The following is a 12050-nucleotide window of genomic DNA, read 5'->3' on the forward strand; positions in this document are numbered from 1 at the left end:
AGAGAGAGAGAGAGAGAGAGAGAGAGAGAGAGAGAGAGAGAGAGAGAACGACTTCTTTATGGTTCAATTGACCACGGGAAAACTAAAGCAGGGATGATAAATCCCGCTGAGTATCTCTTGGCTCTCCATCATGCTGTCCCTAAGGAGGCTTACAACATCCCAGCACTGCACCCTCAGCAAGAGGAAAGCCCGGGGACTCCAAATGGGTGGGCTTAATGATATGTCTATCTCTTGATAACAAAGCTTTGGTCACATGGCTACTCCTGGGGTAGTCAGAAAGGTGAAGATAGAGAGTATATGGTCTCCACAGAAAAGTTAGGTGTCCCATATGGCAGTGTGATACCAGCCAACAGATTGTATGAATGACTCCTTACCCAAATTGGATCGAATTGGAATAAGAGTTCATGTTATAGCGCATTCACACACACACATACACAGAGAGAGAGAGACAGAGAGACAGAGACAGAGACATAGACAGAGAGACAGAGAGACAGAGACAGAGACAGAGAGACAGAGAGAGATTTTATACTGTTTATTGTCATTCCCGGCTGTTCATCTATGGCTGTCCCCATCTATGTGTCTGGATCCTCTTGGAAGGCCCAGAGGGCAGGGATAATGTCTGCCATCCTCCATCTGGGCACTACCCAGGCCTGTCTATTTAGACATTAATGAAGGTTGTTTGGGCTCTGTGGCTGCCCTCTCCTGTAAGCTTTCCCAGGAGTATTCCAGGTCACTGCAGCCTTAGAAGAGAGCGAGAGTGGAGAGGATCTGGGAATGTGAGGAGGAGGTGATAAGGGACCCTACCCACCACCTCTCCCATTCATCCTACATGTCTCCCCTCCCCAGCATGAAGAAAGTCCTTTAAAGCCGCTTGCCAATTGTAAGCATCACTATCTGACCTTAAAAGAAGACAACCTGCCCCTCCTGGTCCTTAAATGAGTGGCATGACTTTAGAAAGTTTGCAACCCCAGTTTCCCAGCTTATTTCTATCCTTGGTGTGATGGTTTGAATATGCTTGGCCCAGGGAGTGGTCCTATTAGGAGGTGTGACCTTGTTGGAGTAGGTGTGTCACTGTGGGTGTGGGCTTAAGACCCTCACTCTAGCTGCCTGGAAGTCAATCTTCTACTAGCAGCCTTCAGATGAAGATGTAGAACTCTCTGCTCCTCCTGTTCCATGCCTGTATGCTGCCATGTCCCCACCTTGATGATACTGGACTGAACCTCTGAACCAGTAAGACAGTCTTTTATAAGACTTACATTGGTCATGGTGTCTGTTCACGGCAGTAAGACCCTAACTAAGACACCTGGCTTCCTAGTGGTGTTTTGTGATGCCTTTATAGACAGCCTCCTTATTTTCTGCCCCCACCCTCTATCAAAGGCTAATTAAGCTGTTCCTAGTCTAGCCCCTCCTGTATCCATGAGTTCTCTCTCTGTATCACTGAGCATTCTGTACCATGCAGGAAGAACACTCTAAGCAACAGACACAGGCACTCCTGTAGGGCTTAGCACCAGCAGAGAAGGATGGATAAGAATGACCCTGTCAGCATGGGTTCCAGGACTGGAGCAAGGTGAGCTTCCTGGAGGATGTGACACTTCTGTGGTGTGGTGAGGGGCAGATGGGAGGGAGGAGGCAGTCAGGAAGAGGAGTGTGGCAAGTGGTGAGGCTGGAGAGTAGATTCTGGACAGCAGCTACCAGCAGCTGAGTTCTCTGATTTCACCCCAGCCCTCGTCTTCATTCATGCCTATGTTTGATGGTTACCAGCCCATTCATTCCTGTCTGGTGCCCTCAGTGAAAGGTACAAAACTGGATACTGCAGAGCCCCCACAGGGCTCTTCGGAGAAGATGGAGAGAAGGGGAACAACCATCAGCCCTTCCTCACAGATCTCAGAACATAAAGAAGGGTACCCATGAAAGATGGGGTGAGAGGGGAAGGATTGTTTTTGTTTAGTAGCAAATTTGTGTTCTTTATTCAAAGACTGAATTGGGTTGAGGCTGTGGGGCATACCGTCACCCCTGGTGCTTGGTGGCTTTGTACGACCAATGTTGGCCTTCTGAGGAGGCAGGGGGTCTCCAAGGAAGCCAGGTATTGGACAAGGTCCTTGAGAAAAGAAGAAGTAGAGAAAAGCTGGGAGGAAGTGTTATGTTTCTGAAGCCTCCTGGTTGCAGTAATGTAAAGCAGAATAGGATTAATGGAGATCAGATTGCCCAGGAACTGGTTCCTGGCAGGCCCCTGCCTCAGCCCTGTCATGCTGAACCACTCACAGCTAAGCCCAAGACAGGACACGCATGGGAAACAGCCACTCACTCTCTCCACCTGGGTCATCTATAGCCAGGATGTAGGAGAGACAAGACAGGCTGGGGGCTAGGGTTGGAGTTGATGTCTCAGGCCCCGGGGTCTTCAAGTGTTCTCTTAGCCCCTTAGAAATCTGTCCCATGAAGGGAACACTGGTCTGAGAAGGGTTAGAATGAGTATTCACTGACACCAACCCAAAAGGGATTCCCCACTTGATAGACACCTACCCTGTCCTCGGGGACAAACCTTGTCTTGGGAGAGCTCCTAGCTAGTGACCTATCCAGGTGACCAAACTAAGGTTCTCCTGGCTCCCACTTGGAGCACAATGAGGGGTGAGACAGAGGAGACAGTGTACTGCCCAGAGAGGCACAGCTGCGGCATGGCCCTGCTCCTGATGATGGTGATAACACTCAGTGTGTGTGTGTGTGTGTGTGTGTGTGTGTGTGCACATGCGCATGTGATGCAGGCATTCACATGTGCATATGGGTGTTCACATGTGTATGCATGTTTACATGTGTGCATATGCATGTGAAAGCCAGAAGTTGACATCAAATATCAGATGCCTTCCTCTGTTGCTCTCCATGTTATTTATTGAGCCAGGGTCTTTCACCAATTCCAGCTAGTCTAGTCTAGCCAGCCTGGCTGCGATCCCTTGTCTCTGACTCCTGAGGGCAGCTGCCACCTGCTCTGCTTTTGCCAGTTTGGGGAATATGAACCCCAGTCCTCATGATTGTAGGACCAAGTGATTTATCTACTGAGGCTTATCCCAAGGTCTCCTCTTCCTCTTCCTTCTCTTTTTCCTCCTCTTCCTCCTCCTCTTCCTTCTCCTCCTTCTTATTCCAGCCTCGTCTGACCTTAGATCCACAGCTAGTCTCTCAAAGGGCACCCAAAATCCATGGAGGAGCTAGAGGGGAAACAACTGGATACAAGTCAGGATAGACTGTCCTAAAGCAGTTTGGGCGGCCTGGCAAGGTGAGACCAGAAACACACCCCTCCGCTTCTCTGTCACTCTTCCTTCCTTGATGTCCCCCTTTCCCTTCCTCTCTCCCTCTGTCCTCCCTCCCTCCACTCTGCTCCCCTCCCCACATTTATCCTAGAGCTTGCTTTATCTAGCCCCCCCCCCATCAATCAGTCTCCCCAAGCACGAAGGCCTTGGACGGTACTCACAGTCTTGCTTTAAAATTTATTGCCCAGTAAACGAGGCGGCAGATGGAAGTCTCAGCCACCCCACCCCCACCCCCACGTCTCCTCATCCCAGCAAAAGCCAATCTCCATGAGAATGTCGTCCATCAAACACACCAATATGTGGTTATTTATAGGCTCCCCCCTTCCAAGAAAGCAGGCTGATTTTTCCCCCTCTCTCTCTTCTCTTGGCTCTCAGGCGCGGTGAGGGGGACGGTTTATCGGGGGTCGATATTTTAAAAAGCTGCACAATGAGGTTCCCGTCCCTTGGATGCTAGGGTAGGGGGGCGTACTGTCTTGATTGGAATGAATTAATTAGAAGCGAGGCACTTTGAGTCTCTGAGTTGGGTTATTTATAGTGTTCGGTTAATTTTGATAATTAACACTGGGGAGGAATAGCGAGTTCCGGGCACCGCGGTGCCCGCCAACAGAGACCCACTTCCCGCTTCACCGCTACTGTGCCAGGCGCTGCTCTATGTGGATCCTGGCAAAATAGGCTGCCGCCTGCTGAGGAGTCCCGGGGTTCTCTAAAAGTGGAACAAGGAAATGAGGGAAGGCCAAGGGCAGGAAGGCCACTGGGGACTCAGGTTGCCAGGAGTCCTTATCTCAGGTGACAGGTCCACCCTAATACCAGGCCAATGCAGGTGCAGGGCTTCACCCCAGAGCTAAATACAGTGTTCCCTTCCCATCCTCTAAAACAGAGACTGGAATGATGCAGCTGAGGGAGGGACTACCAGCTACCCCTGCTTAGGGAAGCAGAAGGCTTTGACTTGGGTCAGAAAGGGCCTTCCAAGGGGGAAAAGACTTCTCATCACCTGCAAGGGACAGGGATTAGAGTCTGTCCCCAGTGTGTCTGCCCGTTGCTCCTTCATTCTCGGGCTATCCCTAAACTGATTCCTCACATGTCTAGATGGGATTCCTGTCTCTGTACCCCTGATCCTTGTTAAAGATTCGAATGGCCTCCCTCTGCCAGGAAACCCATGCTCCCTCCTGGCAGAGCGTCCAGCTACTTCTTCTGACCTCTGCTGAGTTGGTGGCCTTGCTCTCTTGGTGGCCCCTAAGTTTGGCTGGTGGAATCTTCAAATGATATCAGACCAAGATGGATGTGAAAAGATGCCAAGCACCGGAGGCTCTGACCACACCCCCTCTGCGGAGTGTGGTCCCTTCCACTGTTTTCCTGCCTGGGAGCTGGATCATGATGAATAAATAGGAACACCATCATGGGTCACCAACACAGCAGCGACAAGGACAGGCTCCCCATCCCAAGAGGGGGCAGGTGAGACCACCCCGTACAGGGCCAGGAAATAGTGGGAGTTCTTTGTCCTGCATAGCGCAGAGGCGATCAGAACATAAGAGCAACTTCAAACGCTATCATTCTGTCTTCTACTCTCAGAGGGAAGCTCCACTCCAGGCCCTGCCAAGGACTGAAGCCAGACCGGAAACAGTATCTGTAACCAAGGGTCATAGGCTATGCTGTTCCTGAAGCCAGTGCCAGTTCCCTGCCCCCGCCTTCCCTCCTCCCCTGCAGATGGTCTCAGGTGTCCCCACAAATCCCTTCCCACATCTCCCTCTCCCTCTTCTCTTCAGGCTGCAGAGAATGAGAGAGAAGACAATGGTGGCGGTCTCATCCCCCGCTGGATTCTGCCAGCTTCCTGTCACCCTAGCCCATTAACAAAACCACTGTGGCTGCACACCAAACCCTTGTCCATAGTCTCACCCACCTGCTTAGCAGGGGCCCCACTCCCAGGCACCTGCCTTTCTTCACAGGCATCCTAAATCTCCTCCTGATTTGTCTCCAGGCACTGTGTGCTTTCAGCCGGCCCTAGTCGTCTGTACACTGGCGTCCTGGGCCACCCCTGTGCTTGTGGGGAGTTAGTTAATCATTCATTTTCATTACTGAATTTTCTGTCAGACTCCAGTGTCTCATCCCCTTTCCCTACACTGGCAACGGCTCGGTAGTGCATGTATATAAATACCTTCTGTTTCCCACACCAGCTTACACTAGTTCCAGAGTGTGTTATGCCAATGTCTCATGTCCAGTGGCCTCCAGGCTGGCCTCTCTGTGAAGGGCCAATGGACACATGACAGCTGTAGGCTAGTCCCCTGACCTTCATGGCACTGAAGGCCAACCTCAGACACCTGAGTGTTTTTCCTTCACTTTTCAGCCCAGCGGCCTTTGGGGAGCCGCTCCTTCACTCCTTGTCTCCAGCTTCCTCAGAACTGAGAGCACATTTTTAATTAAAGTGGAAAAAGAGCTGAAAATCTGTTCGCATTTAATCATCTTGACGACCTTTTTGCTTAAGAGTTTCCAGCTGAGTGGGGGAACTCGGGGATGGGCTGTGAAGGCATTTCTGAGCTCAGGCGGGCCTGGAGGGGAGGGCTAGGGATGAATAAACTTACCCAGCCAGGTGGCTGGGCTAAAAGTGTCAACTCAGCACTTCCTCATCTGGTGGCTCCTCCAAGTTCCCTTCCCCCACCTCTACCTTCCCCCTCCTCCCCTCCCCTCCCCCTAGGCACCCAGCAGACTGGACGAGAACCTGGCTTTAAAGCACAGGAGCAAAGACAGTGTGGGGTGGGGTCTATCCTCTTGTCACAAGTAGAAAAGCAGACCTAGAGGGGCTAGGATCCTCCTGGTCACACAGGGAACTGGGCAAGGCTTCCTCGAAGACTATGGAAACCTCCCTAGCCCTCCCTTTTCTCTAACCTTCCCACCAAAAGATTTGGAACCTGTTACCAGGCCTCAACTTCCCCAGTTAACTTCTGGGTTAACTTTTCACTTCCCTGAAATCTGTCTACCAGCTTTCAATGTGTAAATGTTCCCATCCCAGGTATACACTGCTGTTTAATTGGGGGAAACCTCTAAGATGAGAAGATCACCAAGGCCATGCTGTGGCCCTGCCCCCATAGAAGGGACAACAGCAGCAGAAGGAAGTTCCTCTCCACTGTCTGAACCACCTATATGCTCTTAAGGACCCAGAGACTGTGTCTCTCCCAAGAATAAGACATTGGAGAATCTGCCTTCTCCCCCACTTCTCAGGAAGGAGGTCAGTTGCTACATGCAGAGACAGGCTCTGTAGGAACATCTGGTGCCTCTGGTCTTCTGTCTCCCAAAGCCCCCCTCCCTTCATTCTGGCTTGGGATCTGTGCATTTGAACAGAGCCCATCTCCTGATGGATGGAGCTGAGAAGCAATCCTCCTGCACCAACACTTGCTTTTCTAGCCATCAGAGGGAGTCTCCTCTCTGTGAGGGACAGGACAGGCACAGGGAAAATGACTTTGTCCAGACTCTGCAACAGTGCCCTTTGCCCTCCCCTGCTGGAAACCAACTGAGACAATTGCACTTGACCCCACTCTCCAGACATGGGGGGGGGGGGGTGAGCAGAGCAGAGTGAAGATAAAACTTAGGCCTGGGACAGCTCCTCCTCCACTAATTCCCGTGGGAATTTCCCTGAAGCCAGAGGCCTGTCACAACTCTGGCTCTTATCTACAGCAGGAAGGACCCTGGGCCCAGTCCCCAGTGTTGAAATGTCATCTTTCCCCTCATCCGGTTTCTAGCTAGAAACCACCATCAATAGCAGCATCAAATACGAGACTAATTGACATCTTTCCGGCCCTCCCTGCCTTTCAGAGCACACCCACACTTTTTTCTTGACTACTCATTCTGTAAGGCTCTTTCTCATCTTATGTCTATGTTAGGAAGAAGGACACTGAGGCTCAGAGCAAGAGAGAGAGGGGCTGACCACTACCCATCGAGTCAACAGACAGGCACTTGGGCCTCGGACGCTTTGTTTTCTTTTCCTCCGTACCGACTTCATGATGTTCTAGCCGTGGAATAGGCTAACTTCATTTTTTTCTTTAAAACATTTTGCATGCTGTTGGACATAGGATAGGAAGAGAGCTGGACATGGTGGTACACGCCTGTAATCTCGGCCTGTGGAGTCAAAGTGAGAAAATCAGTTCAGGACCATCCTGGCTACACTGGATGCCCAAAGTCTAACCTCATTTCAAATGAACGAGCAAAACAAAAAGAATCAAGTCATGGCTGGAGATATAGTTCAGTTGGTAAAGTATTTACCCAGTGTGCCCAAAGCCCTGGGTTCATCCCCCAGTATCTCATAAACTGGTCATGATGCTGCAGATCTTAGCACTTGGGAAGTAGGCAGGAAGATCAGAAGCTGAAGGTCATCTTCAGTTACAGATAAAGTTCAGGACCAGCCCGAGATTCCTCAGACAGACAGACAAAGGACTAGAGAGATGGCTCAGTGGTTCAGAGCATTCGCTGGTTTTGCAGAGGGTTTGGGTCCAGTTTCTAGCACCTATGTGGCAGTTCATAACAGTCTTTAACTCCAGTTCCATGGAACCCCATACCCTCTTCTGGCCTATTTAGGTACCAGACATGGTACATATACATATATGCAGACAAACATTTACATATATAAAAATATTTCTAAAATAAAAATATATATGAAAACAGTGACTAAAAAATTCAGTTTTTAAAGTGAGGCAGTCCCAAGGCCCCTGGGAACTAAAAGAATGGATCACCGTGGAAAGTTGGAAGGAATTTCCTAGTGGAAGGCACTCAGAGAGGAGAGAGGCTGGGCCACTGCATGGCAGCCCCTGAAGTCATGGGGGAGTTGGCTGCTCTGAGCCCCCAACACCTGGCATCTGTCCCACGTGCCTGTACGGCAGGTCCCAGCACTCATCTCTCATCTTCGTTCACTGAATCACAAAGTCGCAGGAAAACATGTCTCTATGATCTGTGTCTGAACAAACCGCTCAAGTCTTGAGACTCCTGGACAGCCATATGGGTATGGCCTAGACTTACACTGGAAAAGGCCTCAACCCAGAAGCCTTTGCCCAATGCTACCAACCCTATAGAGGAGGAGCAAGCAGTGCTCCCAGGGCATACCCTGTGTTGGGCTCACGAGTGGAAAAGGCTGGTGAATGTGGGTTACATGGGGCTTCTACAGAGTGTAGGCAGGGAGGCAGCAGTAGCCGCCGTACTAGAGCAGGCAGTGAAAGGGGGGGGGCACTGCGAAAAGCAACCATTTTGATGCTTGAGTTAATCTAACTGGACTCCAAAGTTGCTAATTCTATTCACTCCCCTTACTACCGATTCAGCTCCAGAATGAAAACTCAAGAACCCCAAACCAATTTCTGGGCTCCAGCATCCATCCACCACCGTCTGTCCCCTTATGGAACAGGCTCCACCTTCATTTCTCAGAAGGTGTCAGCTTAGAGGCAATCAGGACATCCTGTTTCAAAGCCACCAGGCCAGCTCCTAAAGGGGAGGGGTGAGTTTCACTTACCTTGCCTGGCTGCCTGCCCGGGGCAGATGGGATACAGCTGGAAAGGCCTAGCACTTCCTTTTCCCTCTCCTCAGCTCTAACTCCTGCCACCCTGCCTCTGGTTAGTCATGGAACTGGAGAAACAGAAGTAACTCCCTTGGGACGAGAAAGGTGGGAGCTGACAGAGTTCATCTCTTCTCTCTGGCATGGTGTGCCTCTGCACAGCCCACTTAGCCTGTATTGTGCCTTGTCCACCAAGAGGGAGCAGCCAGGGATCTGGAGTCAGGACTGAGCCCCTCTCAGGTGGAGGTCCTTCCTCTCCAGCCCCATAGCAGCTGTCTAGAGGGAGAAGGCTGAGGAGCTAGGGTGGGGGTGGGGGCAAGTACCTCCGATCAGGGCGTTAGCAGGGAGAGGTGTGAATGCTTGGTGTTTTGTGCAGAGCGGAACCATTGGTAACGTGTGCCACTACTTGTTCCTGAGCCAAGTAACCTCTTCAAGTCCCAGACACCTCACCTACAAAGTTACAGCATCACCTTCCCAGGATGGCAATGGGAATGTGGGAAACAGCTGTGCGCATCTCCCTGCCTGTGGGAGACAGCCTGTAGAGAGGCTCTGGAAGTGGGCTTTCTCATTGTCTGCAAGGAAGGGGTTTGCAGCTTCAGGATGGTTCATAGTTGCAGCCAGGAAAAAATATGGGCACATGGATCTGTCAGTCTTGTAGGTGCTGAGTCCTTTGAAGGCCCTGGGAGAGGTCTGGGTGGGGTGACAAATGGAATGAGAAGAGAAGGAGAGGACATTAGGGGACATCTTCCTGGAGGATGAAGGTGGTGAGGTGAACAGGGAGGGGAGGACTTGCCCCTCCTATATGGACTCCTGATAATGCATCTTTCCAACTCCTATCCCTCCCAGCCCCATGCTGAACTACATCTATATTATCCATACTTTTGCCTTGAAGTTGCTGTCATCTAGGGGTCTTCGGGTGTGTGTGTGTGTGGTATGTGTGGTGGGTGTGGTATGTGTAGTGTGGTGTGTGTGTATGTGGTGTGGTATGTGTGTGTATGGTGTATGTGTGTGGAGAGAGAGAGAGAGAGAGTAAAATCCGGTCAGGAAAACTGTTGCCACCTTGGTGCTGCCAAGCTGATCACCTTTTCAGTCTCCCCCCTCATCCCATCTCTCAGTGGTCAGGGAAAAGAGGGCTGAGAAGAAGGTGTCTCGTGGAGTCTGAGATAGGACCACTTACAGTTGAAGACTACTTGGTTTGGGGCCAGGAGTCCCAGTCACAAAGGAGTTTGGCTCGGGCAGCCAGTGGCTCTAAGGGATGAGTAGAGGTGGGTCAGATGGCCGTGGTCATGATTGCATTCGGGTTTTTATGATGGTGGCCATGGGGAGTATGGGTGGCCGTGGTCATATAGTACTGAACGTGGTAAATCGTCTGTGATGGATGATGGTGACGATGGTTTATCAGTTACTCTTCTAACTGCTGTGACAAAATACCTAATAAAGCAAAGTAAGGAGGAAGGTTTAGGGGACTGGAGAGATGGCTCAGTGGTCCTGAGTTCAATTCCCAGCAACCACATGGTGGCTCACAACCATACTGGGATCTGATGCCCTCTTCTGGTGTGTCTGAAGACAGTGACAGTGTATTCATATACATAAAATAATAAGTCTTTAAAAAAAAGAAGGAAGGTTTATTTTACTTCTCTATTCAAACACACATCCAATCCGGAAGGCACATGTCTTAGTTACTTTTCTATTGCTGTGATTAGACACCATGCCCCAGGCAACAGGGTTTATTGGGGCTTACAGTTTCAGAGGGGTAGGAGTCTATCACCATCACCACAGGGAGCATGGCAGGCAGGGTGTTGGTAGCAGAGCTCACATTTCAGACCCTCAAGCTGGAGGCTGGGAGGTTACACCTCTGGGGATGGTGGGAGACTTCTAAAGCCCTTAGATCACCCCCTAGTAACATACCTCCTCCATCAACGCCACACCTCTTAGTCCTTCCCAAACAGCCACCAACTGAGGTCCATGTGTTAAAATGCCCAAGACTTAAGGGAGACATCTCATTCAAACCACCACAGCATGGAAGCCGGAACATGAGGGATCTGGACACACCGCATCAGCAGCCCGGATGCAGAGATGGATAAATGCAAGTGCTTACCTCCTTTTCCTTTGAGTTCTATATGGTGCCCCAGCTCATTCGAGGTCACAGCTTGTATGGTGGCTTTCTTCCTGTCTGTTAAAACCTTCTGGAAACCCCCCCATAGAAACATCCAGAGTCTGTTAAAACCTTCTGGAAAAACCCTCATAGAAACACCCAGAGTTGTGCTTCTTGGGTGATTCTAAATCCAGCCAAGCTGACAATGAGAGTTAACTATACCCATGGTCAGGGTCATGATGACTTCGGGGGGAGGTGGGGTGGGGAGAGCACAGCAGTCTAGGATTTGCTGAGACAGATGTTTTGGTGTGAATTGGGGGTGGCGATGGAGATGGTGGTGGTTACAGCGGTGTGCACTGGTTTGGAGGTCAGTGGTTGTGGTCATGGTGACATGGGTATCTCGACAAAGGACTATTCTGATCATAGCTGTGCTACCTATAGTGTGGTCAAGCTAAGGTGTCACATTATAAAATAACCCTCATATGAAATAACTAATACTTTATTTAGACCAGTGATTCTCAATCTTTCTAATGCTGTGTGACCTCATGTTGTGGTGACCCCCCAACCATAAATTCATTTTTGTTGCTACTTAGTAACAAAAGCTTGCTACTGTTATGAATATAATGTGAATATATGATATTTCTGATGGTCTTAGGTGACCCCTGTGAAAGGGTTGTTCGACTCCCCCAAAGGGCCATGATGCGCAGGCTGAGAATTGTTGACGGGGACTGTTAGCTCCACAGAGTTGCTTTGTCCACTGGTGAACCTCCAGTACCTAGAAGTGTGTGGGCCATAGCAGGGACTCCCAAAGTCACACTGAGTGAACAAGGGAAGGCTGGGTCTCTTCTGTGATGAACACTGTGTTTCTCTATTTGATCCTTGCTTCCTCCCTTTAAAGCCCCATCCTATAGATAAGAAAACAAAAGCCAGGAGACACGGTTGTAGCCTTCCTAAGGTAATAAGGAAGAGGCAATGGGGCAGGGGGCAAGCATTCGCACTCAGGCCTAAGTTCCCACAATGCAACACTTCTTCCGCACGCTTTGCAGTTACACTCCCTGTCAGCATTCAGCAATACATCTCAGGCCTTCGCTTCAGCTTAATCATAGAAATACTGCTAATAATAGTAACA

The 12050-nt window shown here is 50.3% G+C and overlaps 1 long non-coding RNA gene across 1 annotated transcript in view; it reads right to left on the reverse strand.

Moving 5' to 3' along the window:
• The window catches only part of LOC114610558, a 7551-nt gene extending 2251 nt beyond the window's left edge, over positions 1 to 5300 (reverse strand). Inside the window, exon 1 of the long non-coding RNA XR_003709698.1 lies at positions 5197 to 5300. This is a non-coding gene — a long non-coding RNA (uncharacterized LOC114610558). The remainder of the gene's footprint in view (positions 1 to 5196) is intronic.
• Positions 5301 to 12050: the final 6750 nt, after the last annotated feature.

Source organism: Grammomys surdaster, unplaced genomic scaffold (assembly GCF_004785775.1).
Source record: "Grammomys surdaster isolate TR1022 unplaced genomic scaffold, NIH_TR_1.0 126048, whole genome shotgun sequence".
In the NCBI taxonomy this organism is placed as follows: domain Eukaryota; kingdom Metazoa; phylum Chordata; class Mammalia; order Rodentia; family Muridae; genus Grammomys; species Grammomys surdaster.